Source organism: Pleurodeles waltl, chromosome 8, assembly GCF_031143425.1.
Source record: "Pleurodeles waltl isolate 20211129_DDA chromosome 8, aPleWal1.hap1.20221129, whole genome shotgun sequence".
Lineage (NCBI taxonomy): Eukaryota > Metazoa > Chordata > Amphibia > Caudata > Salamandridae > Pleurodeles > Pleurodeles waltl.
Window position 1 is genome coordinate 1,057,562,628 of NC_090447.1, and position 17,379 is coordinate 1,057,580,006.

Here is a 17,379-nt window from a genome sequence, read left to right on the forward strand (position 1 = left end):
TTCCCTAGGTGCCGGCTGAGCTAGAGGCCAAAATCTACAGGCAGGCACTTTGCAAAAAACACCTCTGTTTTCTTTCAAAAATTTGGATGTGTCCACGTTGCGCTTTGGGGCGTTTCCTGTCGCGGGCGCTAGGCCTACCCACAGAAATGAGGTATCATTTTTATCGGGAGACTTGGGGGAACGCTGGGTGGAAGGAAATTTGTGGCTCCTCTCAGATTCCAGAACTTTCTGCCACAGAAATGTGAGGAACATGTGTTTTTTTAGCCAAATTTTGAGGTTTGCAAAGGATTCTGGGTTACAGAACCTGGTCCGAGCCCAACAAGTCACCCCATCTTGGATTCCCCTAGGTCTCTAGTTTTCAGAAATGCACAGGTTTGGTAGGTTTCCCTAGGTGCCGGCTGAGCTAGAGGCCAAAATCTACAGGTAGGCACTTTGCAAAAAACACCTCTGTTTTCTTTCAAAAATTTGGATGTGTCCACGTTGCGCTTTGGGGCGATTCCTGTCGCGGGCGCTAGGCCTACCCACAGAAATGAGGTATCATTTTTATCGGGAGACTTGGGGGGACGCTGGGTGGAAGGGAATTTGTGGCTCCTCTCAGATTCTAGAACTTTCTGCCACAGAAATGTGAGGAACATGTTTTTTTTTAGCCAAATTTTGAGATTTGCAAAGGATTCTGGGTAACAGAACCTGGTCCGAGCCCCACAAGCCACCCCATCTTGGATTCCCCTAGGTCTCTAGTTTTCAGAAATGCACAGGTTTGGTAGTTTTCCCTAGGTGCCGGCTGAGCTAGATGCCAAAATCTACAGGTTGGCACTTTGCAAAAAACACCTCTGTTTTCTTTAAAAAAAAATGGGATGTGTCCACGTTGCCCTCTGGGGCATTTCCTGTCGCGGGCGCTAGGCCTACCCACACAAGTGAGGTATCATTTTTATCGGGAGACTTGGGGGAACGCTGGGTGGAAGGAAATTTGTGGCTCCTCTCAGATTCTAGAACTTTCTGCCACAGAAATGTGAGGAACATGTGTTTTTTTAGCCAAATTTTGAGGTTTGCAAAGGATTCTGGGTAACAGAACCTGGTCCGAGCCCCACAAGTCACCCCATCTTGGATTCCCCTAGGTCTCTAGTTTTCAGAAATGCACAGGTTTGGTAGGTTTCCCTAGGTGCCGGATGAGCTAGAGGCCAAAATCTACAGGTAGGCACTTTGCAAAAAACACCTCTGTTTTCTTTCAAAAATTTGGATATGTCCACGTTGCGCTTTGGGGTTTTTCCTGTCGCGGGTGCTAGGCCTACCCACACAAGTGAGGTATCATTTTTATCGGGAGATTTGGGGGAAAGCTGGGTGGAAGGAAATTTGTGGCTCCTCTCAGATTCCAGAACTTTCTGCCACAGAAATGTGAGGAACATTTTTAGCCAAATTTTGAGGTTTGCAAAGGATTCTGGGTAACAGAACCTGGTCCGAGCCCCACAAGTCACCTCATCTTGGATTCCCCTAGGTCTCTAGTTTTCAGAAATGCACAGGTTTGGTAGGTTTCCCTAGGTGCCGGCTGAGCTAGAGGCCAAAATCTACAGGTAGGCACCTTGTAAAAAACACCTCTGTTTTCTTTCAAAAATTTGGATGTGTCCACGTTGCGCTTTGGGGCGTTTCCTGTCGCGGGTGCTAGGCCTACCCACACAAGTGAGGTATCATTTTTATCGGGAGATTTGGGGGAAAGCTGGGTGGAAGGAAATTTGTGGCTCATCTCAGATTCCAGAACTTTCTGCCACAGAAATGTGAGGAACATGTGTTTTTTTAGCCAAATTTTGAGGTTTGCAAAGGATAATGGGTAACAGTACCTGGTCCGAGCCCCACAAGTTACCCCATCTTGGATTCCCCTAGGTCTCTAGTTTTCAGAAATGCACAGCTTTGGTAGGTTTCCCTAGGTGCCGGCTGAGCTAGAGGCCAAAATCTACAAGTAGGCACTTTGCAAAAAACACCTCTGTTTTCTTTAAAAAAAATGGGATGTGTCCACGTTGCGCTCTGGGGCATTTCCTGTCGCGGGCGCTAGGCCTACCCACACAAGTGAGGTATCATTTTTATCGGGAGACTTGGGGGAACGCTGGGTGGAAGGAAATTTGTGGCTCCTCTCAGATTCCAGAACTTTCTGCCACAGAAATGTGAGGAACATTTTTAGCCAAATTGTGAGGTTTGCAAAGGATTCTGGGTAACAGAACCTGGTCCGAGCCCCAAAAGTCACCCCATCTTGGATTCCCCTAGGTCTCTAGTTTTCAGAAATGCACAGGTTTGGTAGGATTCCCTAGGTGCCGGCTGAGCTAGAGGCCAAAATCTACAGGTAGGCACCTTGCAAAAAACACCTCTGTTTTCTTTCAAAAATTTGGATGTGTCCACGTTGCGCTCTGGGGCGTTTCCTGTCGCGGGTGCTAGGCCTACCCACACAAGTGAGGTATCATTTTTATCGGGAGATTTGGGGGAAAGCTGGGTGGAAGGAAATTTGTGGCTCCTCTCAGATTCCAGAACTTTCTGCCACTGAAATGTGAGGAACATGTTTTTTTTTAGCCAAATTTTGAGGTTTGCAAAGGATTCTGGGTAACAGTACCTGGTCCGAGCCCCACAAGTTACCCCATCTTGGTTTCCCCTAGGTCTCTAGTTTTCAGAAATGCACAGCTTTGGTAGGTTTCCCTAGGTGCCGGCTGAGCTAGAGGCCAAAATCTACAGGTAGGCACTTTGCAAAAAACACCTCTGTTTTCTTTAAAAAAAATGGGATGTGTCCACGTTGCGCTCTGGGGCATTTCCTGTCGCGGGCACTAGGCCTACCCACACAAGTGAGATATCATTTTTATCGGGAGACTTGGGGGAACGCTGGGTGGAAGGAAATTTGTGGCTCCTCTCAGATTCCAGAACTTTCTGCCACAGAAATGTGAGGAACATGTGTTTTTTTAGCCAAATTTTGAGGTTTGCAAAGGATTCTGGGTAACAGAACCTGGTCCGAGCCCAACAAGTCACCCCATCTTGGATTCCCCTAGGTCTCTAGTTTTCAGAAATGCACAGGTTTCGTAGGTTTCCCTAGGTGCCGGCTGAGCTAGAGGCCAAAATCTACAGGTAGGCACTTTGCAAAAAACACCTCTGTTTTCTTTAAAAAAAATGGGATGTGTCCACGTTGCGCTCTGGGGCATTTCCTGTCGCGGGCGCTAGGCCTACCCACACAAGTGAGATATCATTTTTATCGGGAGACTTGGGGGAATGCTGGGTGGAAGGAAATTTGTGGCTCCTCTCAGATTCCAGAACTTTCTGCCACAGAAATGTGAGGAACATGTGTTTTTTTAGACCAACTTTGAGGTTTGCAAAGGATTCTGGGTAACAGAACCTGGTCCGAGCCCCACAAGTCACCCCATCGTGGATTCCCCTAGGTCTCTAGTTTTCAGAAATGCACAGCTTTGGTAGGTTTCCCTAGGTGCCGGCTGAGCTAGAGGCCAAAATCTACAGGCAGGCACTTTGCAAAAAACACCTCTGTTTTCTTTCAAAAATTTGGATGTGTCCACGTTGCGCTTTGGGGCGTTTCCTGTCGCGGGCGCTAGGCCTACCCACAGAAATGAGGTATCATTTTTATCGGGAGACTTGGGGGAACGCTGGGTGGAAGGAAATTTGTGGCTCCTCTCAGATTCCAGAACTTTCTGCCACAGAAATGTGAGGAACATGTGTTTTTTTAGCCAAATTTTGAGGTTTGCAAAGGATTCTGGGTTACAGAACCTGGTCCGAGCCCAACAAGTCACCCCATCTTGGATTCCCCTAGGTCTCTAGTTTTCAGAAATGCACAGGTTTGGTAGGTTTCCCTAGGTGCCGGCTGAGCTAGAGGCCAAAATCTACAGGTAGGCACTTTGCAAAAAACACCTCTGTTTTCTTTCAAAAATTTGGATGTGTCCACGTTGCGCTTTGGGGCGATTCCTGTCGCGGGCGCTAGGCCTACCCACAGAAATGAGGTATCATTTTTATCGGGAGACTTGGGGGGACGCTGGGTGGAAGGGAATTTGTGGCTCCTCTCAGATTCTAGAACTTTCTGCCACAGAAATGTGAGGAACATGTTTTTTTTTAGCCAAATTTTGAGATTTGCAAAGGATTCTGGGTAACAGAACCTGGTCCGAGCCCCACAAGCCACCCCATCTTGGATTCCCCTAGGTCTCTAGTTTTCAGAAATGCACAGGTTTGGTAGTTTTCCCTAGGTGCCGGCTGAGCTAGATGCCAAAATCTACAGGTAGGCACTTTGCAAAAAACACCTCTGTTTTCTTTAAAAAAAATGGGATGTGTCCACGTTGCGCTCTGGGGCATTTCCTGTCGCGGGAGCTAGGCCTACCCACACAAGTGAGATATCATTTTTATCGGGCGACTTGGGGGAACGCTGGGTGGAAGGAAATTTGTGGCTCCTCTCAGATTCCAGAACTTTCTGCCACAGAAATGTGAGGAACATGTGTTTTTTTAGACCAACTTTGATGTTTGCAAAGGATTCTGGGTAACAGAACCTGGTCTGAGCCCCACAAGTTACCCCATCTTGGATTCCCCTAGGTCTCTAGTTTTCAGAAATGCCCAGCTTTGGTAGGTTTCCCTAGGTGCCGGCTGAGCTAGAGGCCAAAATCTACAGGTAGGCACTTTGCAAAAAACACCTCTGTTTTCTTTAAAAAATGTGGATGTGTCCACGTTGCGCTTTGGGGCGTTTCCTGTCGCGGGCGCTAGGCCTACCCACACAAGTGAGGTATCATTTTTATCGGGAGACTTGGGGGAACACTGGGTGGAAGGAAATTTGTGGCTCCTCTCAGATTCCAGAACTTTCTGCCACAGAAATGTGAGTAACATGTGTTTTTTTAGCCAAATTTTGAGGTTTGCAAAGGATTCTGGGTAACAGAACCTGGTCCGAGTCCCACAAGTCACCCATTCTTGGATTCCCCTAGGTCTCTAGTTTTCCGAAATGCACAGGTTTGGTAGGTTTCCCTAGGTGCTGGCTGAGCTAGAGGCCAAAATCTACAGTTAGGCACCTTGCAAAAAACACCTCTGTTTTCTTTCAAAAATTTGGATGTGTCCACGTTGAGCTTTGGGGCGTTTCCTGTCGCAGGCTCTAGGCCTACCCACACAAGTGAGATATCATTTTTATCGGGAGTCTTGGGGGAACGCTGGGTGGAAGGAAATTTGTGGCTCCTCTCAGATTCCAGAACTTTCTGCCACAGAAATGTGAGGAACATGTGATTTTTTAGCCATAATTTGAGGTTTGCAAAGGATTCTGGGTAACAGAACCTGTTCCGAGCCCAACAAGTCACCCCATCTTGGATTCCCCTAGGTCTCTAGTTTTCAGAAATGCACAGGTTTGGTAGGTTTCCCTAGGTGCCGGCTGAGCTAGAGGCCAAAATCTACAGGTAGGCACTTTGCAAAAAACACCTCTGTTTTCTTTCAAAAATATGGATGTGTCCACGTTGGGCTTTGGGGTGTTTCCTGTCGCGGGCGCTAGTCCTACCCACACAAGTGAGGTATCATTTTTATCGGGAGACTTGGGGGAATGCTGGGTGGAAGGAAATTTGTGGCTCCTCTCAGATTCCAGAACTTTCTGCCACAGAAATGTGAGGAACATGTGTTTTTTTAGCCAAATTTTGAGGTTTGCAAAGGATTCTGGGTAACACAACCTGGTCCGAGCCCCACAAGTCACCCCATCTTGGATTCCCCTAGGTTTCTAGTTTTCAGAAATGCACAACTTTGGTAGGTTTCCCTAGGTGCCGGCTGAGATAGAGGCCAAAATCTACAGGTATTCACTTTGCAAAAAATACCTCTGTTTTCTTTCAAAAATTTGGATGTGTCCACGTTGCGCTTTGGGGCGTTTCCTGTCGCGGGCGCTAGGCCTACCCACACAAGTGAGGTATCATTTTTATCGGGAGACTTGGGGGAACGCTGGGTGGAAGGGAATTTGTGGCTCCTCTCAGATTCTAGAACTTTCTGCCACAGAAATGTGAGGAACATGTGTTTTTTTAGCCAAATTTTGAGGTTTGCAAAGGATTCTGGGTAACAGAACCTGGTCCGAGCCCCACAAGCCACCCCATCTTGGATTCCCCTAGGTCTCTAGTTTTCAGAAATGCACAGGTTTGGTAGCTTTCCCTAGGTGCCGGCTGAGCTAGAGGCCAAAATCTACAGGTAGGCACTTTGCAAAAAACAGCTCTGTTTTCTTTCAAATATTTGGATGTGTCCACGTTGCGCTTTGGGGCGTTTCCTGTCAGGGGCGGTAGGCCTACCCACACAAGTGAGTTATCATTTTTATCGGGAGACTTGGGGGAACGCTGGGTGGATGGAAATTTGTGTCTCCTCTCAGATTCCAGAACTTTCTGCCACAGAAATGTGAGGAACATGTGTTTTTTTAGCAAAATTTTGAGGTTTGCAAAGGATTCTGGGTAACAGAACCTGGTCCGAGCCCCACAAGTCACCCCATCTTGGATTCCCCTAGGTCTCTAGTTTTCAGAAATGCACTGGTTTGGTAGGTTTCCCTTGGTGCTGGCTGAGCTAGAGGCCAAAATCTACAGGTAGGCACTTTGCAAAAAACACCTCTGTTTTCTTTCAAAAATTTGGATGTGTCCACGTTGCGCTTTGGGGCGTTTCCTGTCGCGGGCGCTAGGCCTACCCACAGAAATGAGGTATCATTTTTATCGGGAGACTTGGGGGAACGCTGGGTGGAAGGAAATTTGTGGCTCCCCACAGATTCCAGAACTTTCTGCCACAGAAATGTGAGGAACATGTGTTTTTTTAGCCACATTTTGAGGTTTGCAAAGGATTCTGGGTAACAGAACCTGGTCCGAGCCCCACAAGTCACCCATTCTTGGATTCCCCTAGGTCTCTAGTTTTCAGAAATTCACAGGTTTGGTAGGTTTCCCTAGGTGCCGGCTGAGCTAGAGGCCAAAATCTACAGGTAGGCACCTTGCAAAAAACACCTCTGTTTTCTTTCAAAAATTTGGATGTGTCCACGTTGTGCTTCGGAGCGTTTCCTGTCGCGGGTGCTAGGCCTACCCACACAAGTGAGGTATCATTTTTATCGGGAGATTTGGGGGAACGCTGAGTGGAAGGAAATTTGTGGCTCCTCTCAGATTCCAGAACTTTCTGCCACAGAAATGTGAGGAACATGTGTTTTTTTAGCCAAATTTTGAGGTTTGCAAAGGATTCTGGGTAACAGTAACTGGCCGAGCCCCACAAGTTACCCCATCTTGGATTCCCCTAGGTCTCTAGTTTTAAGAAATGCACAGCTTTGGTAGGTTTCCCTAGGTGCCGGCTGAGCTAGAGGCCAAAATCTACAGGTAGGCACTTTGCAAAAAACACCTCTGTTTTCTTTAAAAAAAATGGGATGTGTCCACGTTGCGCTCTGGGGCATTTCCTGTCGCGGGCGCTAGGCCTACCCACACAAGTGAGATATCATTTTTATCGGGAGACTTGGGGGAATGCTGGGTGGAAGGAAATTTGTGGCTCCTCTCAGATTCCAGAACTTTCTGCCACAGAAATGTGAGGAACATGTGTTTTTTTAGACCAACTTTGAGGTTTGCAAAGGATTCTGGGTAACAGAACCTGGTCCGAGCCCCACAAGTCACCCCATCGTGGATTCCCCTAGGTCTCTAGTTTTCAGAAATGCACAGCTTTGGTAGGTTTCCCTAGGTGCCGGCTGAGCTAGAGGCCAAAATCTACAGGCAGGCACTTTGCAAAAAACACCTCTGTTTTCTTTCAAAAATTTGGATGTGTCCACGTTGCGCTTTGGGGCGTTTCCTGTCGCGGGCGCTAGGCCTACCCACAGAAATGAGGTATCATTTTTATCGGGAGACTTGGGGGAACGCTGGGTGGAAGGAAATTTGTGGCTCCTCTCAGATTCCAGAACTTTCTGCCACAGAAATGTGAGGAACATGTGTTTTTTTAGCCAAATTTTGAGGTTTGCAAAGGATTCTGGGTTACAGAACCTGGTCCGAGCCCAACAAGTCACCCCATCTTGGATTCCCCTAGGTCTCTAGTTTTCAGAAATGCACAGGTTTGGTAGGTTTCCCTAGGTGCCGGCTGAGCTAGAGGCCAAAATCTACAGGTAGGCACTTTGCAAAAAACACCTCTGTTTTCTTTCAAAAATTTGGATGTGTCCACGTTGCGCTTTGGGGCGATTCCTGTCGCGGGCGCTAGGCCTACCCACAGAAATGAGGTATCATTTTTATCGGGAGACTTGGGGGGACGCTGGGTGGAAGGGAATTTGTGGCTCCTCTCAGATTCTAGAACTTTCTGCCACAGAAATGTGAGGAACATGTTTTTTTTTAGCCAAATTTTGAGATTTGCAAAGGATTCTGGGTAACAGAACCTGGTCCGAGCCCCACAAGCCACCCCATCTTGGATTCCCCTAGGTCTCTAGTTTTCAGAAATGCACAGGTTTGGTAGTTTTCCCTAGGTGCCGGCTGAGCTAGATGCCAAAATCTACAGGTTGGCACTTTGCAAAAAACACCTCTGTTTTCTTTAAAAAAAAATGGGATGTGTCCACGTTGCCCTCTGGGGCATTTCCTGTCGCGGGCGCTAGGCCTACCCACACAAGTGAGGTATCATTTTTATCGGGAGACTTGGGGGAACGCTGGGTGGAAGGAAATTTGTGGCTCCTCTCAGATTCTAGAACTTTCTGCCACAGAAATGTGAGGAACATGTGTTTTTTTAGCCAAATTTTGAGGTTTGCAAAGGATTCTGGGTAACAGAACCTGGTCCGAGCCCCACAAGTCACCCCATCTTGGATTCCCCTAGGTCTCTAGTTTTCAGAAATGCACAGGTTTGGTAGGTTTCCCTAGGTGCCGGATGAGCTAGAGGCCAAAATCTACAGGTAGGCACTTTGCAAAAAACACCTCTGTTTTCTTTCAAAAATTTGGATATGTCCACGTTGCGCTTTGGGGTTTTTCCTGTCGCGGATGCTAGGCCTACCCACACAAGTGAGGTATCATTTTTATCGGGAGATTTGGGGGAAAGCTGGGTGGAAGGAAATTTGTGGCTCCTCTCAGATTCCAGAACTTTCTGCCACAGAAATGTGAGGAACATTTTTAGCCAAATTTTGAGGTTTGCAAAGGATTCTGGGTAACAGAACCTGGTCCGAGCCCCACAAGTCACCTCATCTTGGATTCCCCTAGGTCTCTAGTTTTCAGAAATGCACAGGTTTGGTAGGTTTCCCTAGGTGCCGGCTGAGCTAGAGGCCAAAATCTACAGGTAGGCACCTTGTAAAAAACACCTCTGTTTTCTTTCAAAAATTTGGATGTGTCCACGTTGCGCTTTGGGGCGTTTCCTGTCGCGGGTGCTAGGCCTACCCACACAAGTGAGGTATCATTTTTATCGGGAGATTTGGGGGAAAGCTGGGTGGAAGGAAATTTGTGGCTCATCTCAGATTCCAGAACTTTCTGCCACAGAAATGTGAGGAACATGTGTTTTTTTAGCCAAATTTTGAGGTTTGCAAAGGATAATGGGTAACAGTACCTGGTCCGAGCCCCACAAGTTACCCCATCTTGGATTCCCCTAGGTCTCTAGTTTTCAGAAATGCACAGCTTTGGTAGGTTTCCCTAGGTGCCGGCTGAGCTAGAGGCCAAAATCTACAAGTAGGCACTTTGCAAAAAACACCTCTGTTTTCTTTAAAAAAAATGGGATGTGTCCACGTTGCGCTCTGGGGCATTTCCTGTCGCGGGCGCTAGGCCTACCCACACAAGTGAGGTATCATTTTTATCGGGAGACTTGGGGGAACGCTGGGTGGAAGGAAATTTGTGGCTCCTCTCAGATTCCAGAACTTTCTGCCACAGAAATGTGAGGAACATTTTTAGCCAAATTGTGAGGTTTGCAAAGGATTCTGGGTAACAGAACCTGGTCCGAGCCCCAAAAGTCACCCCATCTTGGATTCCCCTAGGTCTCTAGTTTTCAGAAATGCACAGGTTTGGTAGGATTCCCTAGGTGCCGGCTGAGCTAGAGGCCAAAATCTACAGGTAGGCACCTTGCAAAAAACACCTCTGTTTTCTTTCAAAAATTTGGATGTGTCCACGTTGCGCTCTGGGGCGTTTCCTGTCGCGGGTGCTAGGCCTACCCACACAAGTGAGGTATCATTTTTATCGGGAGATTTGGGGGAAAGCTGGGTGGAAGGAAATTTGTGGCTCCTCTCAGATTCCAGAACTTTCTGCCACTGAAATGTGAGGAACATGTTTTTTTTTAGCCAAATTTTGAGGTTTGCAAAGGATTCTGGGTAACAGTACCTGGTCCGAGCCCCACAAGTTACCCCATCTTGGTTTCCCCTAGGTCTCTAGTTTTCAGAAATGCACAGCTTTGGTAGGTTTCCCTAGGTGCCGGCTGAGCTAGAGGCCAAAATCTACAGGTAGGCACTTTGCAAAAAACACCTCTGTTTTCTTTAAAAAAAATGGGATGTGTCCACGTTGCGCTCTGGGGCATTTCCTGTCGCGGGCACTAGGCCTACCCACACAAGTGAGATATCATTTTTATCGGGAGACTTGGGGGAACGCTGGGTGGAAGGAAATTTGTGGCTCCTCTCAGATTCCAGAACTTTCTGCCACAGAAATGTGAGGAACATGTGTTTTTTTAGCCAAATTTTGAGGTTTGCAAAGGATTCTGGGTAACAGAACCTGGTCCGAGCCCAACAAGTCACCCCATCTTGGATTCCCCTAGGTCTCTAGTTTTCAGAAATGCACAGGTTTCGTAGGTTTCCCTAGGTGCCGGCTGAGCTAGAGGCCAAAATCTACAGGTAGGCACTTTGCAAAAAACACCTCTGTTTTCTTTAAAAAATGTGGATGTGTCCACGTTGGGCTTTGGGGCGTTTCCTGTTGCGGGCGCTAGTCCTACCCACACAAGTGAGGTATCATTTTTATCGGGAGACTTGGGGGAATGCTGGGTGGAAGGAAATTTGTGGCTCCTCTCAGATTCTAGAACTTTCTGCCACAGAAATGTGAGGAACATGTGTTTTTTTAGCCATATTTTGAGGTTTGCAAAGGATTCTGGGTAACACAACCTGGTCCGAGCCCCACAAGTCACCCCATCTTGGATTCCCCTAGGTCTCTAGTTTTCAGAAATGCACAACTTTGGTAGGTTTCCCTAGGTACCGGCTGAGATAGAGGCCAAAATCTACAGGTAGGCACTTTGCAAAAAACACCTCTGTTTTCTTTCAAAAATTTGGATGTGTCCACGTTGCGCTTTGGGGCGTTTCCTGTCGCGGGCGCTAGGCCTACCCACACAAGTGAGGTATCATTTTTATCGGGAGACTTGGGGGAACGCTGGGTGGAAGGGAATTTGTGGTTCCTCTCAGATTCCAGAACTTTCTGCCACAGAAATGTGAGGAACATGTGTTTTTTTAGCCAAATTTTGAGGTTTGCAAAGGATTCTGGGTAACAGAACCTGGTCCGAGCACCACCAGTCACCCCATCTTGGATTCCCCTAGGTCTCTAGTTTGCAGAAATGCACAGGTTTGGTAGGTTTTCCCAGGTGCCGGCTGAGCTAGAGGCCAAAATCTACAGGTAGGCACTTTGCAAAAAACACCTCTGTTTTCTTTAAAAAATATGGGATGTGTCCACGTTGCCCTCTGGGGCATTTCCTGTTGCGGGCGCTAGTCCTACCCACACAAGTGAGGTATCATTTTTATCGGGAGACTTGGGGGAATGCTGGGTGGAAGGAAATTTGTGGCTCCTCTCAGATTCTAGAACTTTCTGCCACAGGAATGTGAGGAACATGTGTTTTTTTTAGCCATATTTTGAGGTTTGCAAAGGGTTCTGGGTAACACAACCTGGTCCGAGCCCCACAAGTCACCCCATCTTGGATTCCCCTAGGTCTCTAGTTTTCAGAAATGCACAACTTTGGTAGGTTTCCCTAGGTGCCGGCTGAGATAGAGGCCAAAATCTACAGGTAGGCACTTTGCAAAAAACACCTCTGTTTTCTTTCAAAAATTTGGATGTGTCCACGTTGCGCTTTGGGGCGTTTCCTGTCGCGGGCGCTAGGCCTACCCACACAAGTGAGGTATCATTTTTATCGGGAGACTTGGGGGAACGCTGGGTGGAAGGGAATTTGTGGTTCCACTCAGATTCCAGAACTTTCTGCCACAGAAATGTGAGGAACATGTGTTTTTTTAGCCAAATTTTGATGTTTGCAAAGGATTCTGGGTAACAGAACCTGGTCCGAGCCCCACGAGTCACCCCATCTTGGATTCCCCTAGGTATCTAGTTTGCAGAAATGCACAGGTTTAGTAGGTTTTCCCAGGTGCCGGCTGAGCTAGAGGCCAAAATCTACAGGTAGGCACTTTGCAAAAAACACCTCTGTTTTCTTTAAAAAAAATGGGATGTGTCCACGTTGCCCTCTGGGGCATTTCCTGTTGCGGGCGCTAGGCCTACCCACACAAGTGAGGTATCATTTTTATCAGGAGACTTGGGGGAACGCTGGGTGGAAGGGAATTTTTGGCTCCTCTCAGATTCCAGAACTTTCTGCCACAGAAATGTGAGGAACATGTTTTTTTTAGCCAAATTTTGAGGTTTGCAAAGGATTATGGGTAACAGAACCTGGTCCGAGCCCAACAAGTCACCCCATCTTGGATTCCCCTAGGTCTCTAGTTTTCAGAAATACACAGGGTTGGTAGGTTTCCCTAGGTGCCAGCTTCGCTAGAGGCCAAAATCTACAGGTAGGCACTTTGCAAAAAACACCTCTGTTTTCTTTAAAAAATTTGGATGTGTCCACGTTGCGCTTTGGGGCGTTTCCTGTCGCGGGCGCTAGGCCTATCCACACAAGTGAGGTATCATTTTTATCAGGAGACTTGGGGGAACGCTGGGTGGAAGGGAATTTGTGGCTCCTCTCAGATTCTAGAACTTTCTGCCACAGAAATGTGAGGAACATGTGTTTTTTTAGCCAAATTTTGAGGTTTGCAAAGGATTCTGGGTAACAGAACCTGGTCCGAGCCCCACAAGCCACCCCATCTTGGATTCCCCTAGGTCTCTAGTTTTCAGAAATGCACAGGTTTGGTAGTTTTTCCTAGGTGCCGGCTGAGCTAGATGCCAAAATCTACAGGTAGGCACTTTGCAAAAAACAGCTCTGTTTTCTTTCAAATATTTGGATGTGTCCACGTTGCGCTTTGGGGCGTTTCCTGTCAGGGGCGCTAGGCCTACCTCACAAGTGAGTTATCATTTTTATCGGGAGACTTGGGGGAACGCTGGGTGGAAGGAAATTTGTGTCTCCTCTCAGATTCCAGAACTTTCTGCCACAGAAATGTGAGGAACATGTGTTTTTTTAGCAAAATTTTGAGGTTCGCAAAGGATTCTGGGTAACAGAACCTGGTCCGAGCCCCACAAGTCACCCCATCTTGGATTCCCCTAGGTCCCTAGTTTTCAGAAATGCAAAGGTTTGGTAGGTTTCCCTAGGTGCCGGCTGAGCTAGGGGCCAAAATCTACAGGTAGGCACTTTGCAAAAAACACCTCTGTTTTCTTTCAAAAATTTGGATGTGTCCACGTTGCGCTTTGGGGCGTTTCCTGTCGCGGGCGCTAGGCCTACCCACACAAGTGAGTTATCATTTTTATCGGGAGACTTGGGGGAACACTGGGTGGAAGGAAATTTGTGGCTCCTCTCAGATTCCAGAACTTTCTGCCACAGAAATGTGAATAACATGTGTTTTTTTAGCCAAATTCTGAGGTTTGCAAAGGATTCTGGGTAAAAGTACCTGGCCGAGCCCCACAAGTTACCCCATCTTGGATTCCCCTAGGTCTCTAGTTTTCAGAAATGCACAGCTTTGGTAGGTTTCCCTAGGTGCCGGCTGAGCTAGAGGCCAAAATCTACAGGTAGGCACTTTGCAAAAAACACCTCTGTTTTCTTTAAAAAAAATGGGATGTGTCCACGTTGCGCTCTGGGGCATTTCCTGTCGCGGGCGCTAGGCCTACCCACACAAGTGAGATATCATTTTTATCGGAAGACTTGGGGGAACGCTGGGTGGAAGGAAATTTGTGGTTCCTCTCAGATTCCAGAACTTTCTGCCACAGAAATGTGAGGAACATGTTTTTTTTTAGCCAAATTTTGAGGTTTGCAAAGGATTCTGGGTAACAGAACCTGGTCCGAGCCCAACAAGTCACCCCATCTTGGAATCCCCTAGGTCTCTAGTTTTCAGAAATGCACAGGTTTGGTAGGTTTCCCTAGGTGCCGGCTGAGCTAGATGCCAAAATCTACAGGTAGGCACTTTGCAAAAAACACCTCGGTTTTCTTTAAAAAATTTGGATGTGTCCACGTTGCGCTTTGGGGCGTTTCCTGTCGCGGGCGCTAGGCCTATCCACACAAGTGAGGTATCATTTTTATCGGGAGACTTGGGGGAACGCTGGGTGGAAGGGAATTTTTGGCTCCTCTCAGATTCTAGAACTTTCTGCCACAGAAATGTGAGGAACATGTGTTTTTTTAGCCAAATTTTGAGGTTTGCAAAGGATTCTGGGTAACAGAACCTGGTCCGAGGCCCACAAGCCACCCCATCTTGGATTCCCCTAGGTCTCTAGTTTTCAGAAATGCACAGGTTTGGTAGTTTTCCCTAGGTGCCGGCTGAGCTAGAGGCCAAAATCTACAGGTAGGCACTTTGCAAAAAACAGCTCTGTTTTCTTTAAAAAAATGGGATGTGTCCACGTTGTGTTTTGGGGCGTGCCCTGTCGCGGCCGCTAGGCCTACCCACACAAGTCAGGTTTCATTTTTATCGGGAGACTTGGGGGAACGCTGGGTGGAAGGAAATTTGTGTCTCCTCTCAGATTCCAGAACTTTCTGCCACAGAAATGTGAGGAACATGTGTTTTTTTAGCAAAATGTTGAGGTTCGCAAAGGATTCTGGGTAACAGAACCTGGTCCGAGCCCCACAAGTCACCCCATCTTGGATTCCCCTAGGTCTCTAGTTTTCAGAAATGCACAGGTTTGGTAGGTTTCCCTTGGTGCCGGCTGAGCTAGAGGCCAAAATCTACAGGTAGGCACTTTGCAAAAAACAGCTCTGTTTTCTTTCAAAAATTTGGATGTGTCCACGTTGCGCTTTGGGGCGTTTCCTGTCGCGGGCGCTAGGCCTACCCACACAAGTGAGGTATCATTTTTATCGGGAGACTTGGGGGAACACTGGGTGGAAGGAAATTTGTGGCTCCTCTCAGATTCCAGAACTTTCTGCCACAGAAATGTGAGGAACATGTGTTTTTTTAGCCAAATTTTGAGGTTTGCAAAGGATTCAGGGTAACAGTACCTGGTCCGAGCCCCAGAAGTTACCCCATCTTGGATTCCCCTAGGTCTTTAGTTTTCAGAAATGCACAACTTTGGTAGGTTTCCCTAGGTGCCGGCTGAGATAGAGGCCAAAATCTACAGGTAGGCACTTTGCAAAAAACACCTCTGTTTTCTTTAAAAAATGTGGATGTGTCCACGTTGCGCTTTGGGGCGTTTCCTGACGCGGGCGCTAGGCCTACCCACACAAGTGAGGTATCATTTTTATCGGGAGACTTGGGGGAACGCTGGGTGGAAGGAAATTTGTGGCTCCTCTCAGATTCCAGAACTTTCTGCCACAGAAATGTGAGGAACATGTGTTTTTTTAGCCAACTTTTGAGGTTTGCAAAGGATTCTGGGTAACAGAACCTGGTCCGAGCCCACAAGTCACCCCATCTTGGATTCCCCTAGGTCTCTAGTTTTCAGAAATGCACAGGTTTGGTAGGTTTCCCTAGGTGCCGGCTGAGCTAGAGGCCAAAATCTACAGGTAGGCACTTTGCAAAAAACACCTCTGTTTTCTTTCAAAAATTTGGATGTCTCCACGTTGCGCTTTGGGGCGTTTCCTGTCGCGGGTGCTAGGCCTACCCACACAAGTGAGGTATCATTTTTATCGGGAGATTTGGGGGAACGGTGGGTGGAAGGAAGTTTGTGTCTCCTCTCAGATTCCAGAACTTTCTGCCACAGAAATGTGAGGAACATGTGTTTTTTTAGCAAAATTTTGAGGTTTGCAAAGGATTCTGGGTAACAGAACCTGGTCCGAGCCCCACAAGTCACCCCATCTTGGATTCCCCTAGGTCTCTAGTTTTCAGAAATGCACTGGTTTGGTAGGTTTCCCTAGCTGCTGGCTGAGCTAGAGGCCAAAATCTACAGGTAGGCACTTTGCAAAAAACACCTCTGTTTTCTTTCAAAAATTTGGATGTGTCCACGTTGCGCTTTGGGGCGTTTCCTGTCGCGGGCGCTAGGCCTACCCACACAAGTGAGGTATCATTTTTATCGGGAGACTTGGGGGAACGCTGGGTGGAAGGGAATTTGTGGTTCCTCTCAGATTCCAGAACTTTCTGCCACAGAAATGTGAGGAACATGTGTTTTTTTAGCCAAATTTTGAGGTTTGCAAAGGATTCTGGGTAACAGAACCTGGTCCGAGCACCACCAGTCACCCCATCTTGGATTCCCCTAGGTCTCTAGTTTGCAGAAATGCACAGGTTTGGTAGGTTTTCCCAGGTGCCGGCTGAGCTAGAGGCCAAAATCTACAGGTAGGCACTTTGCAAAAAACACCTCTGTTTTCTTTAAAAAATATGGGATGTGTCCACGTTGCCCTCTGGGGCATTTCCTGTTGCGGGCGCTAGTCCTACCCACACAAGTGAGGTATCATTTTTATCGGGAGACTTGGGGGAATGCTGGGTGGAAGGAAATTTGTGGCTCCTCTCAGATTCTAGAACTTTCTGCCACAGGAATGTGAGGAACATGTGTTTTTTTTAGCCATATTTTGAGGTTTGCAAAGGGTTCTGGGTAACACAACCTGGTCCGAGCCCCACAAGTCACCCCATCTTGGATTCCCCTAGGTCTCTAGTTTTCAGAAATGCACAACTTTGGTAGGTTTCCCTAGGTGCCGGCTGAGATAGAGGCCAAAATCTACAGGTAGGCACTTTGCAAAAAACACCTCTGTTTTCTTTCAAAAATTTTGATGTGTCCACGTTGCGCTTTGGGGCGTTTCCTGTCGCGGGCGCTAGGCCTACCCACACAAGTGAGGTATCATTTTTATCGGGAGACTTGGGGGAACGCTGGGTGGAAGGGAATTTGTGGTTCCACTCAGATTCCAGAACTTTCTGCCACAGAAATGTGAGGAACATGTGTTTTTTTAGCCAAATTTTGATGTTTGCAAAGGATTCTGGGTAACAGAACCTGGTCCGAGCCCCACGAGTCACCCCATCTTGGATTCCCCTAGGTATCTAGTTTGCAGAAATGCACAGGTTTGGTAGGTTTTCCCAGGTGCCGGCTGAGCTAGAGGCCAAAATCTACAGGTAGGCACTTTGCAAAAAACACCTCTGTTTTCTTTAAAAAAAATGGGATGTGTCCACGTTGCCCTCTGGGGCATTTCCTGTTGCGGGCGCTAGGCCTACCCACACAAGTGAGGTAT